This window comes from Cervus canadensis, chromosome X (genome assembly GCF_019320065.1).
Source record: "Cervus canadensis isolate Bull #8, Minnesota chromosome X, ASM1932006v1, whole genome shotgun sequence".
NCBI classification, from domain to species: domain Eukaryota; kingdom Metazoa; phylum Chordata; class Mammalia; order Artiodactyla; family Cervidae; genus Cervus; species Cervus canadensis.
In genome coordinates this window covers 31739881-31758759 of record NC_057419.1, presented here as the reverse complement: position 1 = coordinate 31758759, position 18879 = coordinate 31739881, and the positions used below count along the sequence as shown (strand labels likewise).

General features: G+C 38.2%; 1 protein-coding gene across 3 annotated transcripts in view; it reads right to left on the bottom strand.

The window, feature by feature from the left end:
* The window catches only part of CYSLTR1 (cysteinyl leukotriene receptor 1), a 64348-nt gene that overhangs the window by 12182 nt on the left and 33287 nt on the right, over positions 1-18879 (bottom strand). The window contains exon 2 of one of the 3 annotated variants that reach the window (XM_043459912.1): positions 2017-2118. The exons of the other annotated variants lie outside the window; for them this stretch is intronic. The gene's annotated coding sequence lies outside the window, so the exon portion shown is untranslated. The remainder of the gene's footprint in view (positions 1-2016; positions 2119-18879) is intronic. 3 annotated transcript variants of the gene reach the window in all.

Genomic DNA, 18879 nt, shown 5'->3' with positions numbered 1-18879 from the left:
GGCCAGCAGGGTTTGATTGCAGGAATTCCACAGGACTGGAGAAACAGAAACTCCATTCTTGGAGGGCACCCACAAGGTCCAGCCTGCACCAAGACTCAGGGAAAAAAGCAGTGACCTCATAAGAGACTGGGAAAGACCTATCTGCTAGTACTGGAGGGTCTTCTTTGGAGGTAGGGAGTGGCTGTGGCTTACTGCAGGGAAAATGACACTGGCAGCAGCAGCTCTGGTGAGCACTCATTGGCATGAGCCCTCCTGGAGGCCTCCATTCTCCCACAAGAACTAGCCCGACCCAATAGCCAGTAGGCTTTAGTGCTGGGATATTTCAGGCTAAACAACCAATAGAACAGGAACACAGCCCCACCCATCAGCAGACAGGCCACTTAAAGTCTTCCTGAGCACAGCTCTGCTCAACAGAGGGACAAGACCCAGCTGCACTCCTCACTAGGCAGAAACCAGGTTCTCTCACAGGAAGCCTACACAAGCCTCTTACCAGCCTCATCCAGCAGAGGACAGACAGAAGAAGCAATAAGAAATGTAACCCTGCATCTTGCAGAAAAGAAACTGCTATCACAGAAAGTTAGATGAGATGGCAGAGGAGTATGTCCTAGAGAGAAGAGCAAGAATAAACCTCAGAAGAAAAACTAAATGAAGTGAAGATAGGCAATCTACTGGAAAAGGAATTCAGAGTAATGATAGTGAAGATGATCCAAGTTCTCAAAAAAATAATGGAGGCACAGACTGAGAAGATACAAGAAATATTTAACAAAGACTTGCAAGAACTAAAGGCTTCCCTGGTGACTCAGACAGTAAAGAATCAACCTGCAAATGTGGGAGACCCAGGTTCAATCTCTGGATCGGGAACATACCCTGGAGAAGGGAATGGCTGGCTACCCACTCCAGTATTCTTGCCTGGGGAATTCAATGAACATAGAAGCCCGGCAGGCTACAGTCCATGGGGTCACAGAGAGTCAGACACAAGTGAGCAACTAACACTTTCACTTTTCCAGAAGCGCTAAAGAACAAACAAACAGAAATGAACAATATAATAACTGAAATGAAAAAATATACTAGAAGGAATCAATAGCAGAATAGCTGAAGCATAAGAATAGAGAAGTGAATTGGAAGACAGACTGGTGGAAATCACTGCCATGGAATAGAATAAAGAAAAAAGAAGGAAAAGATTTGAGGAAAGAATGAAAGATCTCTGGTACAATGTCAAATGCACCAACATTTACATTATAGAGGTCCCAGAGGAGAATATATAGAGAAAAGACCTGAGAAAATAGTGAAAGAGATAATTGTTTATATATAGACTGCTATATAAAATTCTCATGGTAATCATAAACCAAAAATCTACAATAGATACACAAACAAAAAAGAAAAAGGAATGCAAACACTACACTAAAGTTAGTCTTCAAATCATAAGAGAACAAAAGAGGAAGGGAAGAAAAAAGACCTACAAAAAGAAATCCAAAAGAATTAAGAAAATGGCAATAGGAACATACATATAGACAATTTCCTTAAATGTAAATGGATTAAATGCTCCAACCAAAAGACATAGACTGGCTGAATGAATTAAAAAAAAATGACTCATATATATCCTGTCTAATGTAGATCCACTTCAGATCTAGTGGCACATACAGACTGAAAGTGAGGAGATGAAATAAGGTATTGCAATCAAATGGATATCAAAAGAGCACTGAAGTAGCAATACTCATATCAGACAAAATAAATTTTAAAATAAAGACTATTACAAGAGAGAAGGAAGGACACTATATAAAGATTAAGGGGACTGATCCAAGAGGAAGATATAACAATTGTAAATATGTATGAACTCAACAAAGCATCATACCAATATATAAGGCAAATATTAACATCCATGAAAGGAGAAATATACAGTGACACAATACTACTGGGGGACTTTAATACACAACTTTTGGCAATGGACATATCATCCAGACAGAAGATCAATAAAAAACAGGCTTTAAATGACACATTAGACCAGATACACTTAACTGATATTTATAGAGCATTCCTTCCGAAAGCAACAGAATACACAGTCTTCCCAAGTGGGCTTGGAACATTCTCCAGGATCGACATGCTGGGCACAAGGTGAGCCTTGGAAAATGCAAGAAAATTGAAATCATATCAAGGATGTTTTCTGACAATAATGCCAAGAGATTAGAAATAAACTACAAGAAAAGAACTGTAAAAAACACTTAGAAGCTAAACAATAGGTTAAAAAACAATGAATGGGTCACTGAAGAAATCAAACAGGTGATAAAAAATACAGAAAATGAAAACTAAAACATGGTGTTCCAAAACCTATGGGATGCAGCAAAAGCACTTCTAAGAGGAAAGTTTATAGCAATACAACCTTCCACAGAAAACAAGGAAAAATCTCATAAACAACTCAATCTTACACCTAAAAAAAAGAAAGAACAAACAAACTCAAAGTTAATAGAAGGAAAGAAATCATAAAGATCAAAGCAGAAATAGAAGTGAAGTACACAATAGAAAAGATCAATGAAACTAAAAGCTGGTTCTTTGAAAAGATAAACAAAATTGATAAACCATTATCCAGCCTCAACAAGTAAAAAAAGATAAGGCTCAAATCAATAAAATTAGAAATGAAAAAGGATAAGTTACAACATAAAATGCCACAAAAATACAGTAGATCACAAGAGACTACTACAAGCAACTATATGCCAATAAAATGGACAACCTGGAAGAAAGGGATAAATTCTTAGGAAGCGACAATCTCCAAAGAATGAACCAGGAAGAAATAGATATTATAAATAGATCAATCACAAGGCCTAAAATTGAAAATGTGATTAAAATCTCCCAACAAATAAACGTCCAGGACCAGATGACTCCACAGGTGAATTTTACCTAATTTTTAGAGTTAACACCTATCCTTCTGAAACTCCTTCAAAAAATTGCAGAGAAAAGAATACTCCCAAACTCATTCTATGAGGTGACCATCACCCTGATACCAAAACCAGTAAAGATACCACAAAAAAGAGAAAATTTCAGGCCAATGTTACTGAAGAACATAGAAGCAAACCTCCTCAACAAACTACAAGCAAATCAAATCCAATGATATTTTAAAAGGATCACACACCATGATCAAAAGGAACTTGAGGACTTGGGAATCAATCAGTGTGATACACCACATCAACAAGTTGAAGAATGAAAATAATATGGCCTTCTGTCTCAAGATGGTGGAGCAGAAGAGCATGTTCTCATTTCCTCCTTTAAGAGCACGAAAATCACAACTAGCTGTTGAACAACCATAGACAAGAGGTTACTAGAACCCACCCCCCCCCCAAAAAAAATATGCTCCACATCCAAAAACAGGAAGCCACAGCAAGATGGTAGGAAGGGCACAATCATATTAAAATCAAATCCTATACCTGCCATGTGGGTGACACATAAACTGGAGAACAACAATACCAGGAAGTTCTCTCACTGTTGTGAAGGTTCTGAGCCCTACATCAGGCTTCCCAGCCTGGGAATCTGACAAAGGGACTGGGAATTCCCAGGGAATCTGACTTTGAAGGCCAGCAGGATTTACTTACAGGACTTCCACAGAACTGGGGGAAATAAAGGCTCCATTCTTTGAGGGCACAAACAAAATCTTGTGCATACCAAGACCCAGGGGAAAGGAGCAGTGACCCCACAGGAAACTGACCCATACCTAACTACTAGTCTTGAAGGGTCACCTGTGGAAGCGTGAGTCAGCAGGGGAAAATGTGATTAAAATCTCCCAACAAATAAACGTCCAGGACCAGATGACTCAGGGACAGGGGCACTGACAGCAGCAGTCTTAAAAGATGCCCCTTGGTGTAAGTTCTCTTGGAGGTTGCCATTAACCCTACCGTAGAGCCTGTAGAACCCATGGCTGGGCCACCTCAGGCCAAACAACTAACAGGGAGGGAGCACAATCCCACCTATCAACAGCTAATTGGATTAAAGCTTTACTGAACAAGGCCCTGCCTACCAGAGAAAGACCCAGTTTTCTCCACCATCAGTCCCTCTCCTCAGGAAGCTTATACAAGCCTCTTAGCCTCATCCACCAGAGGACAGATAGAAGCAAGAAGAACTACAATCCCACAGCCTGGCTGGAACAAAAACCACATTACAGAAAGTTAATCAGGATGAAAAAGCAGAGAGTTATATCCCAGATGAAGGGACAAGATAAAACCCAGAAACAACTAAAAGAAGTGGAGATAGACAACCTCCCACCAAAAGAATTCAGAATAATGATAGTGAAAATGATCCAGAATCTTGGGAAACAATGGAGAAGATGCAAGAAATGTTTACCAAAGGCCTAGAAGAACTAAAGAAAAAATAGAACAGACAAACAATACACTAGAAGGAATCAGTAACAGAACAACTGAGGCAGAAGAATAGACAAGTGACCTGGGGGAAAGAATGATGGAAAACACTGCTTCAGAACAGAATATAGAAAAAAGGATGAAAAAAGATGAATATGGCCTAAGAGTCCTCTGGGACAATATTAAACACACCAACATTTACATTATAGGGGTCCCAGAAGGAAAAGAGAGAGAGAAAAGACTCGAGAAAATATTTGAAGAGATAATAGCTGAAAACTTCCCTAACATGGGAAAAGACATAGTCAACCAAGTCCAGGAAGCACAGAGTCTCAGGCAGGTTAAGCCCAAGGAGGAACACACCAAGACACATAATAATCAAGCTGAAAAAATTAAAGACAAAGATAAAATATTAAAAGCAACAAGGGAAAAATGACAAATAATGTGCAAGGGAATACCCATAAGGCTGTCTGCTGATTTCTCAAAAGAAACTCTACAAGCCAGAAGGGAATGGCAAGATATATTTACAATGATGAAAGGGAGATGACTGCAAACAAGAATACTCTACCCTGTAAGACTCTTATTCAGATTTTTTTTTCATTTATTTTTATTAGTTGGAGGCTAATTACTTTACAATATTGTAGTGGTTTTTGCCATACATTGACATGAATCAGCCTTGGATTTACATGTGTTCCCCATCCTGATCCTCCCTCCTGCCTTCCTCCCCATCCCATCCCTCTGGGTCTTCCCAGTGCACCAGCCCTGAGCATTTGTCTCATGCATCCAACCAGGGCTGGTGATCTGTTTCACCCTTGATAGTATACTTGTTTCAATGCTATTTTCTCAGAACATCCCACCCTCGCCTTCTCCCACAGAGTCCCAAAGTCTGTTCTGTACATCTGTGTCTCTTTTTGTTTTGCATATAAGGTTATCATTACCATCTTTTTAAATTCCATATATATGTGTTAGTGTACTGTATTGGTGTTTATCTTTCTGGCTTACTTCACTCTGTATAATGGGCTCCAGTTTCATCCATCTCATTAAAAACTGGAAATAGAACTGCCATATGACCCAGCAATCCCACTCCTGGGCATACACACTGAGGAAACCAGATCTGAAAGAGACACGTGCACCCCAATGTTCATCACAACACTGTTTATAATTGCCAGGACATGGAAGCAACCTAGATGCCCATCAGCAGACGAATGGATAAGGAAGCTATGGTACATATACACAATGGAATATTACTCAGCCATTAGAAAGAATTCATTTGAATCAGTTCTCATTCAGATTTGATGTAGAAATCAAAGCTTTCCAGACAAGCAAAGGAGAATTTAGCACCATCAGATTAGCTTTACAACAAATGCTAAAGGAACTTCTCTAGGCAGGAAACATAAGAGAAGGAAAAGACTTACAGAAAATAAACCCAGAACAATTAAGAAAATGGTAATAGGATCATACGTATCAATAATTACCTTAACTGTAAATGGATTAAATGCACCAACCAAAAGACACAGACCAGCTAGGTAGATGAAAACATGTGCATGCACACTTCCACTTACCACATCACTCTATTTAACCACCCAAATTGTATGCAATTATTTTGCATTGTTAGATTAATCATGTTTCCATTGCAATTGTAATTATCTTTTATCTTTTGTCTGGCTATTGATTGTGAAAACTGATAAACATCTTTTACTATTGTGATTATGTAACTAGTATTCATTTTAATGCCGTTGTATCATGATTGGTCAACAGAAAACAATAGAATTTTATATCACCAAAGACTGGTGGGCTGCAGTCCATGGGGTTGCAAAGAACTGGATATGACTGAGCAACTGAACAACAAAAACAATATCACCAAAACTATCCTTTAATAGAAAAACCTGTAATCACTCAAAAAAATCTAGATGCATAACAGAATTATCTTGGAATTTTTTGAAAAATACAAATGCTTAGGTATTTTTTTTAACAAAAATAAATTCCATCCATCTTTTATTCATTTCAGTCTTCCCTATGGCAACAGCATTTATATTCCCACCACATGCAAAATATATTTATTTCCTGTGAGGCCCTTCAAATTCTTTTTTTCCCTTTATTTTTATTAGTTGGAGGCTAATTACTTTATAATATTGTAGTGGTTTTTGCATTACATTGACATGAATCAGCCATGGATTTACATGTGTTCCGCATCCTGAACCCCCCCTCCTATCTCCCTCCCCACCCCATCCTTCTGGGTCATCCCAGTGCACCAGCTCTGAGCACTTGTCTCATGCATCCAACCTTGACTAGCGATCTGTTTCACACTTGATAATATACATGTTTCAATGCTATTCTATCAGATCATCCCACCCTCACCTTCTCCCATAGAGTCCAAAAGTCTGTTGTATACATCTGTGTCTCTTTTTCTCTCTTGCATATAGGGTTATCGTTACCATCTTTCTAAATTCCATATATATGCATTAGTGTACTGTATTAGTATTTATATTTCTGGCTTACTTCACTTTGTATAATGGGCTCCAGTTTCATCCATCTCATTAGAACTTATTCAAATGTATTCTTTTTAATGGCCGAGTAATATCCCATTGTGTATATGTACCAGAGCTTCCTTATCCATTCGTCTGCTGATGGGCATCTAGGTTGCTTCCATGTCCTGGCTATTGTAAACAGTGCTGTGATGAACATTGGGGTACACATGTCTTTTTCACTTCTGGTTTCCTTGGTGTGTATGCCCACGAGTGGGATTGCTGGGTCATATGGCAATTCTATTCCCAATTTTTTAAGGAATCTCCACACTGTTCTCCATAGTGGCTGTACTAGTTTGCATTCCCACCAACAGTGTAAGAGGGTTCCCTTTTCTCCACACCCTCTCCAGCACTTGTTATTGTAGACTTTTTGAGAGCAGTCATTCTGACCGGGGTAAGATGGTACCTCATTGTGGTTTTGATTTGCATTTCTCTGATAATGAGTGATGTTGAGCATCTTTTCATGTGTTTTTTAGCCATCTGTATGTCTTCTTTGGAGAAATGTCTGTTTAGATCTTTGGCCCGATTTTTGATTGGGTCATTTATTTTTCTGGAATTGAGCTGGTATTTTTGTTTCTTCAAAGCTCCATATGTTTTTCTAATGAGCAGCCATGTTTTAAAACAACTAGGTTATATGATGCTCTTTTACTTCTATAAAGTTTGCTTCATTTTTTCTATTTCATATTCAGCCTTCCCATTTTATCTTGTTTATGTTTTCCAATTTCTCCATCTTTTTTTTTTTTGATGTTCTTTCTCAAGTTTTCATCAAGTTTAGTAGATAAGCTTTTGTATATATATATTATACACAAAAGCTTTTCTACTAAGCTACATACTACATATATGTGTGTGTGTGTGTGTGTGTGTGTGTGTGTATATACATACATATATATGTGTATGTATATATATATATATGATCCCCCTTCATAGATCACTGCCTTGTTGTGGTGAAGGGGCTTGCATAACTCAGTGAAGCTACGAGCCACACCATGCAGGGATACCCAAGATGCACAGGTGATAGTGGAGAGTTCTGACAAGATGTGATCCACTGGAGGAGGGAATGGCAAACCATTACCACAGTATATTTGCTGTGAGAACTCCAAAAGCATGGAGTCACAAAGAGTCAGACACAACTTGATGACTGAACAGCAACAATAATATACATATTTTAGAAACATGAATTTTTGCTTAACTAAAAGATTTATGACATTTTGATTCTATTTATTTGACTTAATATGAATAGAATGCTAGTTTTCTCATGAAACATATACATTACCATATGTAAAATAGATGACCATTGTGAGTTTGATGCATGAAGTAGGGCACCCAAAGCCAGTGCTCTGGGACAACATAGAGGGATAGGGTGGGGAGCAGGGTAGGAGGGGGATTCAGGATGGGGGTGACGCATTTATACCTATGGCTGATTCATGTTGATATATGGCAAAAACCATCACAATATTGTAAAGTAATCATCTTCTAGTTAAAATAATTAACTAATTTAAAATAGATAGGCAACAGGCAGCAAAGTTTTTCTGTATAGTATAGGGAATCATAGTCGATATCTTGCAATAACCTATGATGGAAAATAATCTGAAATATAATATATGTATATATGTATAAGTGAATCACCTTGCAGTGCACCTGAAATATTGTAAGCCAACTACACTTTGGGGATCCCCTTATAGCTCAGTTTCTTCAATAAAGTATATAAAGAAAAATATGATCTTCTTAATAGATGTAAGAAAAGCTTTTGATAAAATTCACCAATGATTTATGATAAAACTCTTCAGCAAGTGGGCGTAGAGAGAACATACTTCAACATAAAACAGCAAGCGTTATTCTCAATGGTGAAAAACTTAAAGAATTTCCTCTATGATCAGGAACAAGACATGGATGTCCACCCTTGCCACTTTTATTCTTTTTTTATAGTTTTGGAAGTCCTAGGCATGACAATGAGAGAAGAAAAAGAAAAAAAAAGAATCCAAATTGGAAAAAAAGAAAAACTGTCACTGTTTGCAGGTTACATGATATTATACATAGAAAATACTAAAGAGGCCACCAGTAAACTACTAGAGCTAATCAATGAATTTGGTAAAGTTCTGGATACAAAATTCATACACAGAAATCCCTTGAATTCCTATATACTAACTAACAACAAAATATCAGAAAGAGAAATTAAAGAAACTCTCCCATTTACTACTGCAGCAAAAAGAATAAAATACCTAGGAATCAACCTACTTAAGGAACCAAAATACCTGTACTAGAAAACTATGAGGTATTGATGAAAGAAATAAAAGATGACACAAACAGATGGATAGATATACCATGCTCTTAGATTGAAAAAGTCAACATGGTGAAAATTGCTGTAGTACTCAAAGCAATCTACAGATTCAATGCACTCTCTGTCAAATTACCAATCACACTTTACAGAGAACTAGAACAAAATCTTAAAATTTGTCTGAAGACTCAAAAGACCCTGAATAGGAAAGGGGTCTTAAGAAAGAGAAATGGAACTGGAGGAGTCGGGTTCCCTGAATTCAGACACACTGAGTGGTTACAGAGAAAATTTAAAAACCACCTTGTATGGAATAGAAGGACTTGATGATGGATGAAGCCAAATAACTCTGTCTTCCCTGATGGACCCATCACCCCTGTATTTCACTTTGAGATTAATTTTAGTTTTATTCTATGTCATATTTTATTTATAGCAAGTTCTTTGTTTTATCGATAAAGATTTTTTCATTATGCAAAACATACCTTTTTTAAAAAAGGAGAAAAACTCAGCTTAATTTTCTACTGAGACAAGGTCAATATGGATATAATGGGGAAAACATAAAGGCTTTTGAGCCAGGATAGATCTGAGTTTGAATCATGGTTTCTCCACTTACTATTTGAACTTGGGCAAGTTACTTAACCTCACTGATACTCAGTTTTCTCATCTGTAAAGTGAAGATAGTAGAGGGGAGAAAGCCAAAGAATAAAACAACTCAAAAAGGCAATTTTAAGAAATAATATGGTCATTTATTTAAAATATTTCCAAAAGACCAAAGAGAATGAAGTTCATAAAATAACAATTTCATTTGGTACTTAGGAGGCCTTGGAGACCTTGGAGAAAATATTTTCAATACAGTGTTGAGTTTAGAACCAAAATAAAGGTTTTAATCAGACTTATTGATCTCCACTTTGGTAGTCATCATCAATAAAAACAGAAAAATAATGAAACAAAGTATATTATTTTTCTATTTTGGTTTAACAAATTATCACAAACTTGAAACAACACCCACTTATTTCCTCATAGTTTCTATGGATCAGGAGCTCAGATACAAGTAAGCTGGGTCCTCTGCCTAGGGTCTCATAGGGCTACAATCAAGTTGTCAGCCAGAAATGAGATCTCATCTGAGGCTAAGGGTTCTCTTCTAAGATCACTGGTTATTGGTAGAATTCATTCCTTGTTATTGAGGTCCTGTTTTCTTACTTTCTTATTGGCCAGGAACCACTCTCAGTTCTTGAAGGGCATTCTTAGACTCTTGACCCATGCCCCACTTCTCTCACAACATGGATGTTTGTTTTCTTCCAGTCCATCGGAAAAGAAATCTCTTTAAATCTTTCTGACTTCTTTCTCTAACTTCCCAACTTCTCCCCTGATATAGGTCTCACCTAATCAAGTAGTCCAACCCAGGATAATATCCAGTTTGGTTAACTGAAAACCAGTGGATTGTACTCTAACACAGGAATAAATATCTTATTCACAGGTCCTACATACATTAAAGAGGAAGAGATTATATCAAGTTTGTACACCAAAGGGTAATAATCCTGAGATCTATCTTTGAATTCTGCTTACCAAAGAAAAAATGTCTAGGGGGGACTTTCTAGGGAGAAAAATGTGGTTCAAAGCTAAGCTAGATAAATCTGAAAAGAGTGACAGCTATGGAAGTATAGACTCATCTATAGAAACGTGATGAAGATTGGTTAAAGTTCTTCAGGTGGATGTTCATTTCATGTAAAACATATTTGTTTTTCTGGTAAGGTGGGAGTGAATCACTGTAGTCTGCATATAAGTGCTCCAACAGAATGGCATTGTCAGAAATCTTTGCTTCGCGTCCAGATGAGGTCTCCTGGGTAAATTATAGTAAAATCTGGGAATTCAGATGAAAGTTTTAAGATGAAGTAAGGATTTTATAGTGTTGGAAGAAGCTCTTAAAGGCACATAATGCCATTAAATAAAGCATCATTATTTTGTGCAGATGTTTCCAACTAGTGGGTGGGGGTAAAATTGTTAATAATTCTGAAAAATTAAATGAGGAAATGTAACTAAGGTGAACACTCTGTAAGTTTGTGTAGTTTGTTAAATACCAGTTAGGAAATGTACTGTATTGTTGCAAGTAAAGCTAGAAAGAAAGAAAATAAGGAAGGAGGGGGAGGGAAGAAAGAATTAGAAAAAGAAAAGAAAGCAAGATAAAAAAAGAGAATGAACTAGGCGTAAGTGTGGAAAGCAAGCTTCAACTTGTTCATTAATCAGCAGTGAAGAGGTAATTCTGGGTGACCACCATCTTGATCATACCTTCTATCTCCTTAGAATCTCGTGGTTGCTTACAGGAGAAAGCATAAATTTTATCCCACTCAGTTCAGTTCAGTTCAGTCACTCAGTCATGTCCGACTCCTTGCCACCCCATGAATCGCAGCACGCCAGGCCTCCCTGTCCATCACCAACTCCCGGAGTTTACCCAAACTCATGTCCATTGAGTCAGTGATGCCATCCAACCATCTCATCCTCTGTCTTCCCCTTCTCCTCCTGCCCCCAATCCCTCCCAGCATCAGGGTCTTTTCCAATTAGTCAACTCTTTGCATGAGGTGGCCAAAGTATTGGAGTTTCAGCTTCAACATCAGTCCTTCCAATGAACTGATCTCCTTTAGAATGGACTGGTTGGATGTCCTTGCAGTCCAAGGGACTCTCAAGAGTCTTCTCCAACACCACAGTTCAAAAGCATCAATTTTTCGGCGCTCAGCTTTCTTCACAGTCTGACTCTCACATCCATACATGACCACTGGAAAAACCATAGCCTCGACTAAACGGACCTTTGTTGGCAATGTAATATCTCTGCTTTTTAATATGCTTTCTAGGTTGGTCTTAACTTTCCCTCCAAGGAGTAAGCGTCTTTTAATTTCACGGCTGCAGTCACCATCTGCAGTGATTTGGGAGCCCCCAAAAATAAAGTCTGACACTGTTTCCACTGTTTCCCCATCTATTTCCCATGAAGTGATGCGATCAGATGCCATGATCTTAGTTTTCTGAATGTTGAGCTTTAAGCCAACTTTTTCACTCTCCTCTTTCACTTTCATCAAGAGGCTTTTTAGTTCCTCTTCACTTTCTGCCATAAGGATGGTGTCATCTGCATATCTGAGGCTATTGATATTTCTCTCGGCAATTTTGATTCCAGCTTGTGCTTCTCCCAGCCCAGCCTTTCTCATGATGTACTCTGCATATAAGTTAAATAAGCAGGGTGACAATATACAGCCTTGATGTACTCCTTTTCCTATTTGGAAGCATGCTGTTGTTCCATGTCCAGTTCTAGATTGTAGTAAATTACTTCTCAGAGTTCCTTCTGTTACTATAAATCTGCTAGCCTAATGTCAAATTTACTTCTTTAAGGTGTATTCAATTATTTGAAAAATTCTACCAGTGCACACTTTGGCACTCTACGGTAAGAAATGGCAGAACAAAGAATAATCTAGCAGTGTCCTGGTGGTCAGGCTTTCATGAAGATTAAAGACTAGACATGATCACAGAGCAAGTTCTATGAGAAGGGATAAAGGTTATGTTCCCATATAACTGTTAACTGAATCAGATCACTGTGAACAAGAAGTATGTGTCAGATAAATAAAAAGGAAGTATGTATCAGAATACTGAAGACAATTCTTAAACAAAGCTACTCCTGAAGGAAACTTCCAGAAGTGGCTATACAATCTCTATTTGTTGAATGACCTATTTTGATGGAATATTAGATACAGAAGAGCACTTAGAAAACATCTAATCCATCCCACTCCCTTCATGACCCAGAAAGATAAAGTGATTTTTGAAAGTAACTCACAGAATTAGTGGCAGAGCCAGTATGCCTGGCTCACAGTCCAAGGCTATTTTCTTTACACCACACTATTAAGTTTCAAATTCCACAAGGCCTGTTACTAAACAATGACATAAGATAAACTTGTGTATTGGTGTGAAAGTGAAAGTGTTAATCACCAAGTCGTGTCTGACTCTTCATGACCCCATGGACTGTAGCCCACCAGGCTCCTCTGTCCATGGAATTCTTCAGGCAAGAACATTGGAGTCAGTAGCCATTCCCTTCTCCAGGGGATCTTCCTGACCCAGGGATTGAAACCGGGTCTCCTGCATTCCAGGCAGATTCTTTACCATCTGAGCCACCAGGGAAGCCCCATATACTGGTATAAATCATGAAAACTTAACAAACTGTGTGGAGAGGACTGCTCAAAAGCCCAGGATTGATCCATTACTTTGCTCTCTCTTTGGTTTATAATATGGGAGAACTGTTTACTGAATGCTAGAAATTACAACTTTCTTTTTCATTTTCTTATTTCTCTTCTATTTATTCAGTCTTTATCACTTATAACAAATTATTCATCTTAAAGCCCAGTTATAATCATTTCACATTCCTTTCAGAATTCTCTGATGACTTATTAAGCTTGAAGTACCATTCAAGACTATAATAATATTTTATCTTAACTTTATAGAGTCATTTTACACAGTTTACTATATATATAATATAAATGTGGTCTTATGAATAGCTCCATCCCTTATTTAGTCTCTTTGCTCAGGCTATTTTGCCACCTGAAACACTCTTTTCATTCATTGTTATTTGATATAATTCTGACCACTCTTAAGACCATCTCTTACATCACTCCCTCTATAAGAACTTTCCTAATCTTCTGCACTACTGTGATATGTTTATTATATTAAAAGGGATGTATTAGCTACTTACTATATGTCAATTCTCTGTTAGATCCTTTGGAAAATAAGACACAGACCCTGCCTGCCCATGAAGGCTTACACTCTACTAGAATAAGACACAGGTATCTTAACAAATTCACTTACTACACAATTACAGTTGCTGCAATAGAGGTATATAAAGAACACAAAGAATGAAATAGTACACGGTTTGCATATGTTAGTAAAGGCTTTACAAAAGATAGAGGTGTATGACAGGTGGAGAAGAGCATTCTAGGCAGGGGTAGAAGGTAGAGTGGGCTTCCCTGGTAGGTCAGATGGTAAAGATCTGCCTGCAATTCAGGAGACTCTGGTTCGATTCCTGGGTCAGGAAGATCCCCTAGAGAAGGGAAAGGCTACCCATTCCAGTATTCTTGGGCTTCCCTGGTGGCTCAGATGGTAAAGAATTCACCTGCAGTGAGGGAGACCTGGGTTCAGTCCCTAGGTTGGGAAGATTCCCTGGAGGAGGGTATGGCAACCCAGTCCAGTATTCTTGCCTGGAGAATCCCCATGGACAGAAGACCCTGGAGGGCTATAGTCCATGGGCTCACAAAAAGTCGGACACGATTGAGTGACTAAGGACAGTACAGCACAGAAGGTAGAATGAGCAAAGATTTGGAGATGTGAAATAGCATGGCATGTTTAGGGAATAGCTAGCAGTGTGATAGGGATGAAATATAAGATGAAGGTTGTATTTGTGTGCAGGTGTGTCTATTTAGGTGTATGCATCTGTGTATGTTTGCACTATTGAGTTTAAACATAAGAAAATAGGTTGGCAAAAAATGCAGAAACTAGATCACAATGGTCTAGTATATTGTTTTAGAGAATTAAAGTTTATCCTTTAGGGAATGGAAAGTTACTAGAATGTGCAGAGGAAGAAAAAATACTAACAGGTAATGGAAAGTGGAGGGTGTCTCAGGTGGCTCAGTGATAAAGAATCCATCTGCCAAGCAGGAGATGCAGGTTCAATCCCTGGGTCAGAAGATCCCCTGGAGGTGGACCCACTCCAGTGCTCTTGCCTGGAGAATTTCATGGACAGAGGACCCTCATGGGCTACAGTCTATGGGGTTACAAAGAGTCAACACAGCCTAGCAACTAAAACAGCAAAGGCAAGGGAAAGTGGAAGTGGAGAAACAAAGACAGAGATTGCTTATCTCTGAGAGGCTTAACTTCCTTGGTGAAATAAGAAACAATGTTGTCTGTTGAGAAAAAGAGGGCTAAACTTGGGTTCAGGTCTTTTGAAAATTGGTGAAGGTTTGAATGGTGACTCTAGGGATTGGGAGGGAAATATGACCAAGAAGAAATTGAAGGCCCAGTTGAGGTTGGAGAGTATGAATTTTTAGTGGATCCAGCTGCCAAATTGTGCCAATTTGTTTTAGGAGTGTTGAAAAACTTGGGTGTAAGAGAAAAAAAATGCAAATGCTTAAATCGATATAAGGTTGGGATCATAGAGCAAGTGCTATGGAAGGACAATGGGATAAGAAAGTTGAAAATGCTACAAAAAGAGTAGTTAAAAGCGAAACAATGAAGAAGTTTAACAGATTAGGAAAAAACGGAGGAACCAAGGGGTGCAAAGATTTAACTGAGATTTAAGGAGTGGTATAGGGATTCTTGGGGTCGCAAAGAGTCAGACACGACTGAGTAACTGCACTGAACTGAACTGAACTGATAGGGCTTCCTTGGTGGCTCAGTGGTAAATAATCTGCCTGCCAATGCAAGATATGTGGGTTCGAGATGCAGGTTCGACCTCTGGGTGGGGAAGATACCCTACAGTAAGAAATAGCAACCCACTCCAGTATTCTTGCCTGGAAAATTCCATGGACAGAGGAACCTGGTGGGCTACAGTCCATGGGGTCACAAAGAGTCAGACACGACAGTCAGGGAGAGTTTGACGGGAGGATGCCTACGTGCTGTCTCTCATGAGTCCTTTGTCCCTCTTCAAGCGGAACAGCACGCTGCTCCCAGGGACTGAGGTTATTGTGTGAGGCAGGCTTGGGTCTCCTTTAGTAAACATTCTCTTTTTGACAAAATTGCTTAGTCTTGCTCCCCCTTCATGAGATATGGATTGTCTCCTGACCTTGTGACTAGGATTACCCCTTGTTGCCTTGGTAACGGTTACTGTATGTTTGGTTTTCTGATCCCTATCTTTCCCGAAAGAAGTTTCTTGTACTACAGCCTGTATACTCATAGAAAAATCATTAAAGCACTTTTGCTCCATCAGAGCTTAGGTCCCCGGGTCTTTTCTTGTCTCTCTCTCTCTTTCTTTCTTTTACTTTCTTTTCATCGACTCCATACCACCAGGTTCCGGTCCATTAAAGGACCCCAACAAATGGCACCCGAACAGGGACACTGGTATACGTGGCATATCCGGCGGAGTGACTCAGGGACCTATTGAGGTCGGTAAGTACTAACCATGGGTCAAACGGCTGGCCAGCCCCATTATTTTTCTACTTTACTTCACCATTTGTTTAAATTTCAGGGACTTCTGGTTTCACGCCAATGAATAGAGGCTTGCCTTCAAACAGTAGTTGAACATAATCCTTAGTTTCCTGATAAATGCAGTTTTGATTTAGAAATTTGGCTCCAAGTCAAAGAAAATATTAAATGAGCAGCCAAACAAGGAAAAAATATTCCAGTTGATCTCTAGCCCCTATGGGCTCTAATTAAAGCTGTAATTCTGCCATTTCAAGGTACATTCTAGCCCTTCCAATATCCACAACAGACAAAACACTTATTACATAAATATAAATTAAATGATTAAACTTTACAAAAGGCCCAATTAAAACAATACAAAATATCTCAAAATTTTCTTACTAGCCCTGCCCCGGCTGCTCCAAATGCTTCTCCTCTGCCAACAGTCGCAACTCCAAAAGTCTCTCCTTTGTTGGAACCTAATGAAAAGTTAGGCTAATTTTTAAGCTAGATTAGAAGCTGCTATTTCCCATACTGTAATCGGAGAAGAAACCAAAAACCAGTTAGAGAAATTACTTGCTTATGAGAATGCAAATCAGAAATGTCAAAGAGCTATAGCTGCAATTTGTGAGACTAGGACTATTATTGATTATTTGAAGGCTTGTCACAATCTAAGATCAAAAACTTAAAAGATGCAAATACTACCTGAAACAATGGCTACTACCTTTTAAAAAGGGAAATGAAGGATGCTTTACATGTGGAGATAAAAACCATTTAAAAAGGGGCTGCCCTAAAAAGGCTAATAAAAAACCTCCAAAAATTTGCCCTTGCTGCCATAGAAGAATGCACTGGGCCAAAGACAGTAAATTTAAATTTGATATTGAAGGAAAACCTATTCCAGGAAACTCCATACAAGGGACCTCCCAGGTCCCCTCCAACAAAAACCAGGGGCAAATTCTATCTTTTCCCTCAAACCCTCAATGTCCAGCAGTGCTTCCATTAATATACCAGCCCTAAATGATTTTTTCCTTTACCCTTAAGCAGTCCCTTCTAGAATACCTACTGGACTTTTTGGACCCCTGCCCCCACAAACCTTCAGTCTTTTACTTGGCTGATCTAATTTGGCTTCTAAAAGAACTACTGTTCACCCTGAAATAATTGATTCAAATTATAAAGGAGAAATTCAAATTATGATGTCAGCTCAGATTCTATGGCAATTCAACAGGGGGGACAAAATTGCTCAATTACTTCTTTTGCCTTACATTTCTATTAACTCCTCTAATAATGTACAGACAGGCAGATTTGGCAATACAGATCAAAAACAATCCTTATGGACATCATTGGTATTTAAATATGTCCAACCAAATATAAATATCAAAATTAATGGTAAAAGATTTTCTAGTCTCCTCGGCACTAGATCTAATATTATTATTATTTCCAAACACTTGTGGCCCAAATCCTGACCTATACAAAAGGTCTCTTGCCAAATTGCAGGAATTTCTCAAACCAAAGTACAAGAAATTTATCAAAATATTCAAATCTACCCATATGATAGACCAAAAGGCCAACCTACAACATTAAGACCTTATGTGATAGATGCACCCTTTAATCTAATAGGAAGGGACTTACTTATGCAATGGCAAACTCAGATATACATTCCACATTTTTCCTAGGGGCCACTACTCATTTAACAAACAAAACAATTATTAAAATAACTGAAAAAAATTATGAGCCTATTTAGACAAAGCAATGGCCCCTTACAAAAGAAAAATTACAAAGCTACTAAAAAACTTATAAACACACAATTAAAATTGAAACATATTGAAGAATCTTGCTCTGTTTAGAACTCTCCTATTTTTGTTATAAAAAGGAAATATAACAAATGGTGTCTCTTAACAGGGTTTAGAAAAGTTAATTCTTTTATGAAACCTATGGGTGCCTTGCAACCAGAGATCCCATCACCTATTACTATTCCTCAAAATTGGCACATTATTATTACTGATTCACAAGATTGCTTTTTTAATATACCTTTACACCCTTTAGACCGGGAGAGATTCACTTTCTCTCTCCCTTATCCTAATCATATCGGGCCTCATAAAAGATTTCAGTAGACTATGTTACCTCAAGGTATGCTTAAAAGTCCTGCTACTGCTGCTGCTAAGTCACTTCAGTCGTGTCCTACTCTATGCGACCCTGTAGATGTCAGCTTACCAGGCTCCCCCATCCCTGGGATTCTCCAGACAAGAGTACTGAAATAGGGTGCCATTGCCTTCTCCATAATAGTCCTAGTATTTGTCAAAATGTTGTAGCCAAGATTTTAATTCCTATGTGACAGCAATTCCCTCATGCATATATCATTAATAATATACTATAGCTACAAAAAGGAAAAATGATATTTTTAACACTGAATGGCTATGATATTCTTTAGACTCCGGAAAAAACTGATTAAAATAAAATCTTTTTTAAAATTACAAAACCGGTTCTTCTTGCACGTGCAGTTAGGAAAAGGTTAACTTGTGAAAATTTTTTTTTTGGAGCTCCAGTTCTGCCTGGGAAACAAAAATAGGCCTAAGAAAAAACCTTAAGTTAACTCTTATCATGTCCT